This window comes from Schistocerca piceifrons, chromosome 3, assembly GCF_021461385.2.
Source record: "Schistocerca piceifrons isolate TAMUIC-IGC-003096 chromosome 3, iqSchPice1.1, whole genome shotgun sequence".
Taxonomy (NCBI): Eukaryota; Metazoa; Arthropoda; class Insecta; order Orthoptera; family Acrididae; genus Schistocerca; species Schistocerca piceifrons.
The window spans coordinates 834,028,550-834,040,788 of record NC_060140.1 but is presented as its reverse complement, the minus strand read 5'-3'; positions in this window follow the sequence as shown (position 1 = coordinate 834,040,788).

Sequence of the window (12,239 nt, the reverse complement as noted above, 5' to 3'; positions counted from 1 at the left end):
CAACTGCGCATGGGCGACTAGCCACACACGCACACACACACACACACATACACACATTCGATGTCGGTGGTAGGTGGTACATTTTTAAACAGGAAATACGACACAACCCGATCGTAATTTGTAAAGGACGATTCAGGTTACCGTTCTTTGATAGTTTGTTCGACGCTATAGTACACAGTTACAATTCTCTCGAATTAGTCACTCAGGTTATGTATATTACAAATTATCAGTTGCTTTTTGCAGTATTGGTAAGTGTTGACAATACAAATAAAGCAGAATTAAGATTTATTGTGGCTTCGTAAGGCATGCCTGCTAATAGTACCTTTCCTTTTCTTCTAGTTTCACAGTAATGTGGAATCCAATTAACGTTCTCAATTTAGCAGTGATGAAATACGAAGCACGTGGTTTCTAGCCGAAATCACATACTCCTCCTGAGGACGTACGTATGTGCCATCTGTTAGTTGATTTCCTTGACATCAACCCGAATGGTATCGACAGTTCATTTGAAATTGTGGATACGTTAGAAGAAATAGGAAATGACTGTGACGATTCCATGAATTGTGGTTCGGACGACGTCAGCTGTGCAAGTAATAGTATTGAAGAAGAATACCTTCCAAGCCTAAAAAACGCGTACTGCAACAGCTTTCACCGATAAAGGAAAGGCAGTGAAATATTGGTTAAACGAAAGAGGGAAAAAACGCTTGAAGTTACACTGTGTGCAAAGGCGTTTTCGTTTCGTTAAATCGGAGCTTGAACTGCACAAATGGAAGACTGAGTTACAGAACTAACAAATATGCGCTAAATCGTAACCCGAATGAAAAACTGTTCGAAAGATTTAGAACTGCTCATGAGAGGGCATGCACCGTTACCGATGGAGATCTACGAAACGTGGCCCTCCGAACTGCATCTGATATGGACATTGCTAATTTCCAAGCTTCTCCGACCTGGCTGCGCAGGTTCAAGAAATCGTGCAGAATAGGAAGGCGTAACATTAACAAGTGTAGGTCACGTAAACATGTAGAGCAGCTGCCAGGTAATGCTGTAGAGAAATCCATAGCTGACGTAGAAACGAAACTTGCTGCTATCTCCGCAACTGCTGTTTATAACGCTGATCAGTCATGTTTGGTGAAAGACCTTCGTTCACACCGCAATTTATCATTTCGGGGTGAAAAGACGCCGAAGTTCGTTTGTCCAATCAGTGAACGCAATGACACATTCATATATGATAATTCCAGTGATAAGTATGAGTGGTTTCCTGTTTCCGCAGCTGTATATCTGTCTTCAAGAACCAAAATGCAAATTAGGACCAAAGTTAAGTTGCAAAAATCTTGTAATGTACGTATCAAAACCTGTAAAAATGAGAAAGCATAATTTTCAACGTTTCGTTCGAAATGTATTCTTACCAACCGCGGAAACTAATTCATTGCTTTTGTTGCATTCCTGGTCTCGACATAACGACGCCCCTGTTTTTGCGGAGAATGACGAAAAATCTGTAGATGTAATGTGGATTCCACCTGGAATTACTAGGGCGATTGAACCTCTCGATAATTTTTTTTTTCGACAGTGGAAAGCATGTTTCATGAAATTATCGGACAAAAGAATTTTCGAGTCTCTTTCTCATTTCAGGTTTATCAGCGGAAAAGTATTCATAAGCTCCAGTCATCTGTGCATTGCCAGTTTTCATCGCCACGCTTTACGAATTTGATCAATACGTCTGATATGCAGAGCAATAAGCTGAAAGACGGCCGATACCAATTCTGACTCCATCGCAGTTCTGTCAGAATAAAACTAGTGGTTACTGCGAAGTGCCTGGCTGTATCAATTTTTCCATTGCCAGGTGTTCCTGATGCAAGAAAGATGTCGGTTTTTGTCATTCAATAGACACTTTACATTTCTGTGACGACTACAGGGAATAAACAAAGGACTGTTTCACTGATAGTCAAATGTAAAACATTATTATAGGAAAGGCGTGCAGGAATTTTTATAAAATGTAGCACTGCAAGACACATTTCCTTTCAACAAATTACAAGTCCTCATTGACGGAAGTCGTCTGTGACATCAGACACTGTCATGATTTTATTTTCTGTGCTAGCCACTTTTATCAGAATTAGGTGTGCAAGAATTGATCTGTCGATTTGCAATTATTCAAAAAATGTTTGTATAATTTAAGCCAGGTTTTCACCAGAGCAAACGAGCTGACAAGCACGAACAAAAGAGAATTATGTCTGGTGTATCCGGTAGGCCTCTTGCAGGTCTTTCAACTGGACGCCACTGCAGCTACTTACGTGTCCCTGACCTTACACAGTTAAACAATCGGAAAATGGAAACCTGCAGTTTAACGTGAAATCCAAACCAAATGTCTTTCGTGGGCACTCTAATATCTGTGAGAAATGAACACTCGGTTAAAAATTTTAGTGTAAAAGTTTGGTCTGAACGGGATTTGATCCCAAGCTCTCTGGATCATGAAGCGTGGGTTTTGCCATTATTTTCTTTTTGCTGATCTCATTTTGTTCGTCATTGTTCGTTGCATTTGTTCGGAGCGGACGTCCCACGACACGTGTTCAAGTCCATCGTTATTCCTTTCCTCAGTTTTTTTTATTACAGAGGGCAAGCCACTAGAAAATTTTTATTTTAGAAGAAAAATATGACCATTAGATCTTAAACGCTAGTGGAAACGCTGTGCCACCTCTTCAGATGATGCTCGAAGTCGGTAATTAGCGTTCTGTTTATCAATTTCCGTTCAGTGGCTATGAGAAGCCAGGGAAAAATAGCAGCCGACATACAAGGAAAATTTTGGACCAGTTCTAAGGAGAGACGGAGATGCAATTCCGTGTAAAGTGTGTGATCTCCACGCTTCCATACAAATTGAGACACTTAAATTCGTACTTCCCTGCGCCATTTAGCATACTCCGTCAAGAACAGTGCACTCGCAATGCAAAATAATACTCACTAAATAACAGAGTTTCGCATTCGCTCTCTAACAAGATAGCGTTGTATCCTGTATGCCGAGTACTAGCTCCAAAAACTAAAAACTAGTAACACAGCGTTCATAGGCAATGTTCGCTACCCCGTGATCTCTTCTGTTCTGTTTAGTACAGTCCATTCTACCCAAATACAAGCGAATGGTAGTGAATTCTCTGCAAATGCTCATTCGCACGTGTTCACTTCCATTTACTCCATTGCAAACCAGGCTTAAGGTGCCCTAAAATTGGTGTCTGTGAACACCGGAATTCCGCTACGCGGCGCTGCGTGAGGGATTCGCCGAGTCACAAGCTAGGCGGGCAGCGCTGTACAAACCCCTTTTATAAGCTGTTCTTTGAACAGCAAAAATGTGTACCTTCAACGTTTTTTACAAAGCACTTGCAGTGCCTATTACCAGCTAATCTGGGTAGTGCATTTCTTTCGTTGTCTTCTTCCTGTGTAAAAAATTTCGTGGTAGATTTCGACATGTTGTCTTGTGACAGCCAGAGCGAGAGCACCAGCAGCAGCGAGTACTGTTTGTATAAAGCGTTTATTTTGCATTTTGTTTACGACCTTCCACTAAGGAAGGGATTCTATTTGTGTTTATCTGCTCTGCATAGTAACTAACAGTTCTTGATAAAACTTTACGTAGTTTTCGTGTTAGATTTCTTAGTGTTTTCTTGATCGTTTAGAACAGAAAGCGCCCTAAAACCGTCTTTTGTTTGTTTCGCGGCCGTTAGCCACTAGTCACTTGAATCAGCAGTTGTCTTGTGACAGCCAGAGCGAGAGCACCAGCAGCAGCGGCTACTGTTTGTATAAAGCGTTTTTGTACTTATTTGCTGCGCTTAGCTTTTAAATAGTTTTTCTGGGAAAACCTAGCGTAGTTTTCGCGTCTCGTATTTCAGTGAGTGTTTCTTGATTATCAGAGTAGCTCATCAGAAGATTATCTTGGGAATTTGTCACAGTATAGAGTAGGGTAAACATAGTCATGTGTAGGGACTGTGGTTGTTGTGAGCGGACGCAAGGAGAATTGGCCACTCTTCGGGGGCAGGTGGAGGCTTTGTCTGTTAGGCTCATCGAGCTCGAGGCGCAGGCGTCGGCTCGTAGTGGCGTTGGGGCAACTGTGGTGAGACCTATGCCTACTTCGGTGGCCTCGGGATCACATGGAACCCCTGATGTTGCTGCGTCTTCCGGCAGTGAGCATCTTACCGGTCAGCTATCACTCCAGGGTGAATGGCGGACAGTGGTGGGCTCGCGCGTGCCTGGCCGAAAGGCGAAGGTGGGATCTGGCCGCGTGGCAGCTGCCTTACCCCTTTCCAACAGGTACGGGGTGCTTCCTAGTGGTGATGACATCGTTTCCAAGCCACCACAGGATGCCTCGCCTGTTGGGCCAGTGGCCGATTCTCCGGCAAGGTCCCGACAGTCACAGAGGGCGGGCCTATTAGTTATAGGGAGCTCCAACCTTAGGCGGGTTATGGAGCCCCTCAGGAAAATAGCGGGTAGGTCGGTGAAGAATGCCAGTGTGCACTCGGTGTGCTTGCCGGGGGGTCTCGTCCGTAATGTGGAGGAGGCCCTTCCGGCAGCTATTGAACGCACTGGGTGTGACCGGCTGCTGATAGTAGCACATGTCGGAACGACTGACGCCTGCCGCTTGGGTTCTGTTCTGAGGCCATCCTTGGTTCCTTCCGGCGGCTGGCTGATTTGGTGAAGACAACCAGCATCGCACGCGGAGTGCAAGCTGAGCTTAATATCTGCAGCATAGTGCCCAGAGTCGATCGCGGTCCTCTGGTTTGGAGCCGTGTGGAGGGTCTAAACCAGAGGCTCAGACGACTCTGCGACTATAATGGTTGCAAATTCATCGACCTCCGTTATTGGGTGGAGAACTGTAGGGCCCCCCTAGACAGGTCAGGCGTGCACTACACACCGGAAGCAGCTACTAGCTACTAGGGTAGCAGAGTACGTGTGGCGTGCACAAGGGGGTTTTTTAGGTTAGAGGGACCCCCCCTTGGGCGAAACGATAAAATACCTGACGGCTTACCAGAGAGGACATTATCATCGTTGATAAAGAACGTCCGTCCTCAGAGACCAAAAACAGGAAAAGTTAACGTAATATTGGTAAACTGCAGGAGTATCCAGGGCAAGGTTCCTGAATTAGTATCTCTTATTGAAGGAAATAGTGCGCATATAGTATTAGGAACGGAAAGTTGGTTAAAACCGGAAGTGAACAGTAACGAAATCCTAGACACAGAATGGAATATATACCGCAAGGATAGGATAAACGCCAATGGTGGAGGAGTATTTATAGCAGTAAAGAATTCAATAATATCCAGTGAAGTTATTAGCGAATGCGAATGTGAAATAATCTGGGTTAAGTTAAGTATCAAAGGTGGGTCAGATATGATAGTCGGATGCTTCTATAGACCACCTGCATCAGCAACCGTAGTAGTTGAGCGCCTCAGAGAGAACCTGCAGAACGTCGTGAAGAAGTTTCGTGATCATACTATTGTAATAGGGGGAGACTTCAATCTACCAGGTATAGAATGGGATAGTCACACAATCAGAACTGGAGCCAGGGACAGAGACTCTTGTGACATTATCCTGACTGCCTTGTCCGAGAATTACTTCGAGCAGATAGTTAGAGAACCAACTCGTGAAGCTAATGTTTTAGACCTCATAGCAACAAATAGACCGGAACTTTTCGACTCCGTGAATGTAGAAGAGGGTATCAGTGATCATAAGTCAGTGGTTGCATCAATGACTACAAGTGTAATAAGAAATGCCAAGAAAGGAAGGAAAATATATTTGCTTAACAAGAGTGATAGGGCACAAATCGCAGAATATCTGAGTGACCACCATCAAACGTTCATTTCTGAGGAAGAGGATGTGGAACAAAAATGGAAAAAATTTAGAAACATCGTCCAGTACGCCTTAGATAAGTTCGTACCGACTAAGGTCCAAAGCGAGGGGAAAGATCCACCGTGGTATAACAATCATGTACGAAAGGTACTACGGAAACAAAGAAAGCTTCATCATAGGTTTAAGAGTAGTCGAATCATAGCTGATAAGGAAAAGCTGAACGAAGCGAAAAAGAGCGTAAAGAGAGCAATGAGAGAAGCATTCAACGAATTCGAACATAAAACATTGGCAAACAATCTAAACAAGAACCCTAAAAAGTTTTGGTCATATGTAAAATCGGTAAGCGGATCTAAATCCCCTATTCAGTCACTCGTTGACCACGATGGCACCGAAACAGAGGACGACCGAAGAAAGGCAGAAATACTGAATTCAGTGTTCCGAAACTGTTTCACTGCGGAAAATCGTAACACGGTCCCTGACTTCAGCCGTCGCACGGACGCCAAAATGGAAAATATTGAAATAAACGATATCGGAATTGAAAAACAACTGCTATCACTTAGTAGCGGAAAAGCATCCGGACCAGACGAGATACCCTTAAGATTCTACAGTGATTATGCTAAAGAACTTGCCCCCTTTCTATCAGCAATTTATCGTAGATCGCTGGAAGAACGTGAAGTACCTAGCGACTGGAAGAAAGCGCAGGTCGTTCCCATTTTCAAGAAGGGTCATAAATCAGATGCGAATAATTATAGGCCTATTTCGCTTACGTCAATCTGTTGTAGAATAATGGAACATGTTTTGTGTTCTCGTATTATGACGTTCTTAGATAATACAAATCTCCTTCATCATAACCAACATGGATTCCGCAAACAGAGATCATGTGAAACTCAGCTCGCCCTATTTGCCCAAGAAATTCACAGTGCCGTAGACACTGGCGAGCAGATTGATGCCGTATTCCTGGACTTCAGGAAGGCATTTGATACGGTTCCGCACTTACGTTTAGTGAAAAAAATACGAGCTTACGGAATATCGGACCAGGTTTGTGATTGGATTCAGGATTTCCTAGAAGAAAGAACACAATATGTCATTCTTAACGGTTCAAAATCTGCAGATGTAGAGGTAATTTCGGGAGTACCGCAGGGAAGCGTGATAGGACCTTTATTTTTTACAATATACATAAATGACTTAGTTGACAACATCGGTAGCTCCGTGAGGCTATTTGCGGATGACACGGTTGTCTACAAGAAAGTAGCAACATCAGAAGACTCGTACGTACTCCAGGAGGACCTGCAGAGGATTAATGCATGGTGCGACAGCTGGCAGCTTTCCCTAAACGTAGATAAATGTAATATAATGCGCATACATAGGGGCAGAAATCCATTCCAGTACGATTATGCTATAGGTGGTAAATCATTGGAAGCGGTAACGACCGTAAAATACTTAGGAGTTACTATCCGGAGCGATCTGAAGTGGAATGATCACATAAAACAAATAGTGGGAAAAGCAGGCGCCAGGTTGAGATTCATAGGAAGAATTCTAAGAAAATGTGACTCATCGACGAAAGAAGTAGCTTACAAAACGCTTGTTCGTCCGATTCTTGAGTATTGCTCATCAGTATGGGACCCTTACCAGGTTGGATTAATAGAAGAGATAGACATGATCCAGCGAAAAGCAGCGCGATTCATGGGGACATTTAGTCAGCGCGAGAGCGTTACGGAGATGCTGAACAAGCTCCAGTGGCGGACACTTAAGAAAGGCGTTACGCAATACGGAGAGGTTTATTATCGAAATTACGAGAGAGCACATTCCGGGAAGAGATGGGCAACATATTACTGCCGCCCACATATATCTCGCGTAATGATCACAACGAAAAGATCCGAGAAATTAGAGCAAATACGGAGACTTACAAGCAGTCGTTCTTCCCACGCACAATTCGTGAATGGAACAGGGAAGGGGGGATCAGATAGTGATACAATAAGTAACCTCCGCCACACACCGTAAGGTGGCTCGCGGAGTATAGATGTAGATGTAGATGTAGATGTCTCATTGGAACATTACATTGTTAGATGGGTTATTGGTATGCCTGTTGTGAATTTGACTTTTTAATTGTTTGACATGCAGCTGTCAATTGTCTCTGTTATACTGCATATTTCATGGACACTTATTTGTAGATACCTTGTGAATTTAAATTAACGATTAAATGATGATGGCGTCCTCTTGGGCAAAATATTCCGGAGGTAAAATAGTCCCCCATTCGGATCTCCGGGCGGGGACTACTCAAGAGGATGTCATTATCAGGAGAAAGAAAACTGGCGTTCTACGGATCGGAGCGTGGAATGTCAGATCCGTTAATCGAGCACGTAGGTTAGAAAATTTAAAAAGGGAAATGGATAGGTTGAAGTTAGATATAGTGGGAATTAGTGAAGTTCGGTGGCAGGAGGAACAAGACTTCTGGTCAGGTGACTAAAGGGTTATAAACACAAAATCAAATAGGGGTAATGCAGGGGTGGGTTTAATAATGAATAGGAAAATAGGAATGCGGGTAAGCTACTATAAACAGCATAGTGAACGCATTATTGTGGCCAAGATAGATACGAAGCCCACACCTACTACAGTAGTACAAGTTTATATGCCAACTAGCTCTGCAGATGACGAAGAAATTGAAGAAATGTATGATTAAATAAAAGAAATTATTCAGATTGTGAAGGGCGACGAAAATTTAATAGTCATGGGTGACTGGAATTCGAGTGTAGGAAAAGGGAGAGAAGGAAACATAGTAGGTGAATATGGATTGGGGCTAAGAAATAAAAGAGGAAGCCGCCTGGTAGAATTTTGCACAGAGCGCAACATAATCATAGCTAACACTTGGTTTAAGAATCATGAAAGAAGGTTGTATACATGGAAGAACCCTGGAGATACAAAAGGTATCAGATAGATTATATAATGGTAAGACAGAGATTTAGGAACCAGGTTTTAAATTGTAAGACATTTCCAGGGGCAGATGTGGACTCTGATTGCAATCTATTGGTTATGACCCGTATATTAAAACTGAAGAAACTGCAAAAAGGTGGGAATTTAAGGAGATGGGACCTGGATAAACTGAAAGAACCAGAGGTTGTACAGAGTTTCAGGGAGAGCATAAGAGAACAATTGGCAGGAATGGGGGAAAGAAATACAGTAGAAGAAGAAAGGGCAGCTTTGAGGGATGAAGTAGCGAAGGCAGCAGAGGATCTAGTAGGTAAAAAGACGAGGGCTAGTAGAAATCTTTGGGTAACAGAAGAAATATTGAATTTCATTGATGAAAGGAGAAAATATAAAAATGCAGTAAATGAAGCAGGCAAAAAGGAATACAAACGTCTCAAAAATGAGATCGACTGGAAGTGCAAAATGGCTAAGCAGGGATGGCTAGAGGACAAATGTAAGGATGTAGAGGCCTATCTCACTAGGGGTAAGAAAGATACTGCCTACAGGAATATTAAGGAGACCTTTGGAGATAAGAGTACGACTTGTATGAATATCAAGAGCTCAGATGGAAACCCAGTTCTAAGCAAAGAAGGGAAAGCAGAAAGGTGGAAGGAGTATATAGAGGGTCTATACAAGGGCGAGGTACTTGAGGACAATATTATGGAAATGGAAGAGGATGTAGATGAAGATGAAATGGGAGATACGATACTGCGCGAAGAGTTTGACAGAGCACTGAAAGACCTGAGTCGAAACAAGGCCCTCGGAGTAGACAACATTCCATTGGAACTACTGACGGCCTTGGGAGAGCCAGTCCTGACAAAGCTCTACCATCTGGTGAGCAAGATGTATGAAACAGGCGAAATACTCTCAGACTTCAAGAAGAATATAATAATTCCAATCCCAAAGAAAGCAGGTGTTGACAGATGTGAAAATTACCGAACTATCAGTTTAATAAGTCACAGCTGCAAAATACTAACACGAATTCTTTACAGATGAATGGAAAAACTAGTAGAAGCCAACCTCGGGGAAGATCAGTTTGGATTCCGTAGAAACACTGGAACACGACTTATCTTAAAAGAAAGATTAAGGAAAGGGAAACCTACGTTTCTAGCATTTGTAGACTTAGAGAAAGCTTTTGACAATGTTAACTAGAATACTCTCTTTCAAATTCTGAAGGTGGCAGGCGTAAAATACAGGGAGCGAAAGGCTATTTACAATTTGTACAGAAACCAGATGGCAGTTATAAGAGTCGAGGGACATGAAAGGGAAGCAGTGGCTGGGAACGGAGTAAGACAGGGTTGTAGCCTCTCCCAGATGTTGTTCAATCTGTATATTAAGCAAGCAGTAAAGGAAACAAAAGAAAAATTCGGAGTAGGTATTAAAATTCATCGAGAAAAAATAAAAACTTTGAGGTTCGCCGATGACATTGTAATTCTGTCAGAGACAGCACAGGACTTGGAAGAGCAGTTGAATGGAATGGACTGTGTCTTGAAAGGAGGATATAAGATGAACATCAACAAAAGCAAAACGAGGATAATGGAATGTGGTCTAATTAAGTCGGGTGATGCTGAGGGAGTTAGATTAGGAAATGAGACACTTAAAGTAGTAAAGGAGTTTTGCTATTTAGGGAGTAAAATAACTGATGTTGGTCGAAGTAGAGAGGATATAAAATGTAGACTGGCAATGGCAAGGAAATCGTTTCTGAAGAAGAGAAATTTGTTAACATCGAGTATAGATTTAAGTGTCAGGAAGTCGTTTCTGAAAGTATTTGTATGGAGTGTAGCCATGTATGGAAGTGAAACATGGACGATAAATAGTTTGGACAAGAAGAGAATAGAAGCTTTCGAAATGTGGTGCTACAGAAGAATGATGAAGATTAGATGGGTAGATCACATAACTAATGAGGAAGTATTGAATAGGATTTGGGAGAAGAGAAGTTTGTGAAACAACTTGACCAGAAGAAGAGATCGGTTGGTAGGACATGTTCTGAGGCATCAGGGGATCACCAATTTAGTATTGGAGGGCAGCGTGGAGGGTAAAAATCGTAGAGGGAGATCAAGAGATGAATACACTAAGCAGATTCAGAAGGATGTAGGTTGCGGTAGGTACTGGAGATGAAAAAGCTTGCACAGGATAGAGTAGCATGGAGAGCTGCATCAAACCAGTCTCAGGACTGAAGACCACAACAACAACACATTTGACTTTGGACCCATGTACGTTACGCTGTTGCAAACTGCCTTCGGCCAGCGATATCAAGGGACCACGCCTCAGGAGTTTGCACCGTAATTGTAAGCACACTACGCCAGTGACCACCGACATTACAGGCGGTGAGTGTTTACCATTTTCTCATGGATGTCAAGGGACCAAGCCCCCTCAGGAGTTTGCACCGTAATTGTAAGCACACTACGCCAGTGACCACCGACATTACAGGCGGTGAGTGTTTACCATTTTCTCATGATTTTACTCTATGTGACGATGCCCTTGTTGGCTACATATTTTGTTTTCTTACTCTGGTTACTTCATGTATGTTAACTGATATTAGAGACCATACAGCCAGCGATTATGTACGTTTCTCCAAACATATGCACATTTCGTAACTTTAGATCAATCTATGATCATAACGATTGAAACCGCTAACTGAATAAACAGATTTTTACGATCAAAGACTGTGGTGTTATTTACAAAATATTTGACATTTGGTTTCTTGTAACTTCAAAATTGGTTTAAATGGCTCTAAGCACTATGGGACTTAACATCTGAGGTCATCAGTCCCCTATATTTAGAACTACTTAAACCTAACTATCATAAAGACATCACACACAACCATGCCCGAGGCAGGATTCGAACCTGCGACCGTAGCAGCAGCGCGGTTCCGAAATGAAGCCCCTAGAACCGCTCGGGCAAAGCGGCCGGTCTCTTGTAACTGTATGGAATAACTTACAATGTACCTATCTACTTTTGACCCCGAACAATATGTGTTACTACTCACTGCTAAACGTATCTATTTTAGTCAGAGTTGGCCTTGAGTGGGTTTTGCCTAGTGAGAAAGAACAAGTTCATTTAGTGCTATGACAGTTGACAAGGGGAGAGTTTCGTGGACTAAAATTCCAGTATCGTACCTCTATAGTAATATATTTTACAAAGATTGAAATTTCAGGTAACGATTGGCCTTTATACGAAATTTTGTTAATTACTGAACACAAATTAACCATAGGAAAGCTTAATTAGGTCGACTTCGATTATGTTACTTCATGATAACGTATACATCGTTATGCACTTCCCAATGAAGATATAATGTTTCACGTAAATGAGGCATTAAAAAGTTAACTTTAACTGCGTGTATTAAAATACTTTCACTGGTTCATCCAATAATACAGTACCTTTATATGTATATGCTTTGCCTTAATATGATGTAAACTGCCTCTGGCAAAAGGGAGATTTCCACTGGGACTGGCGTG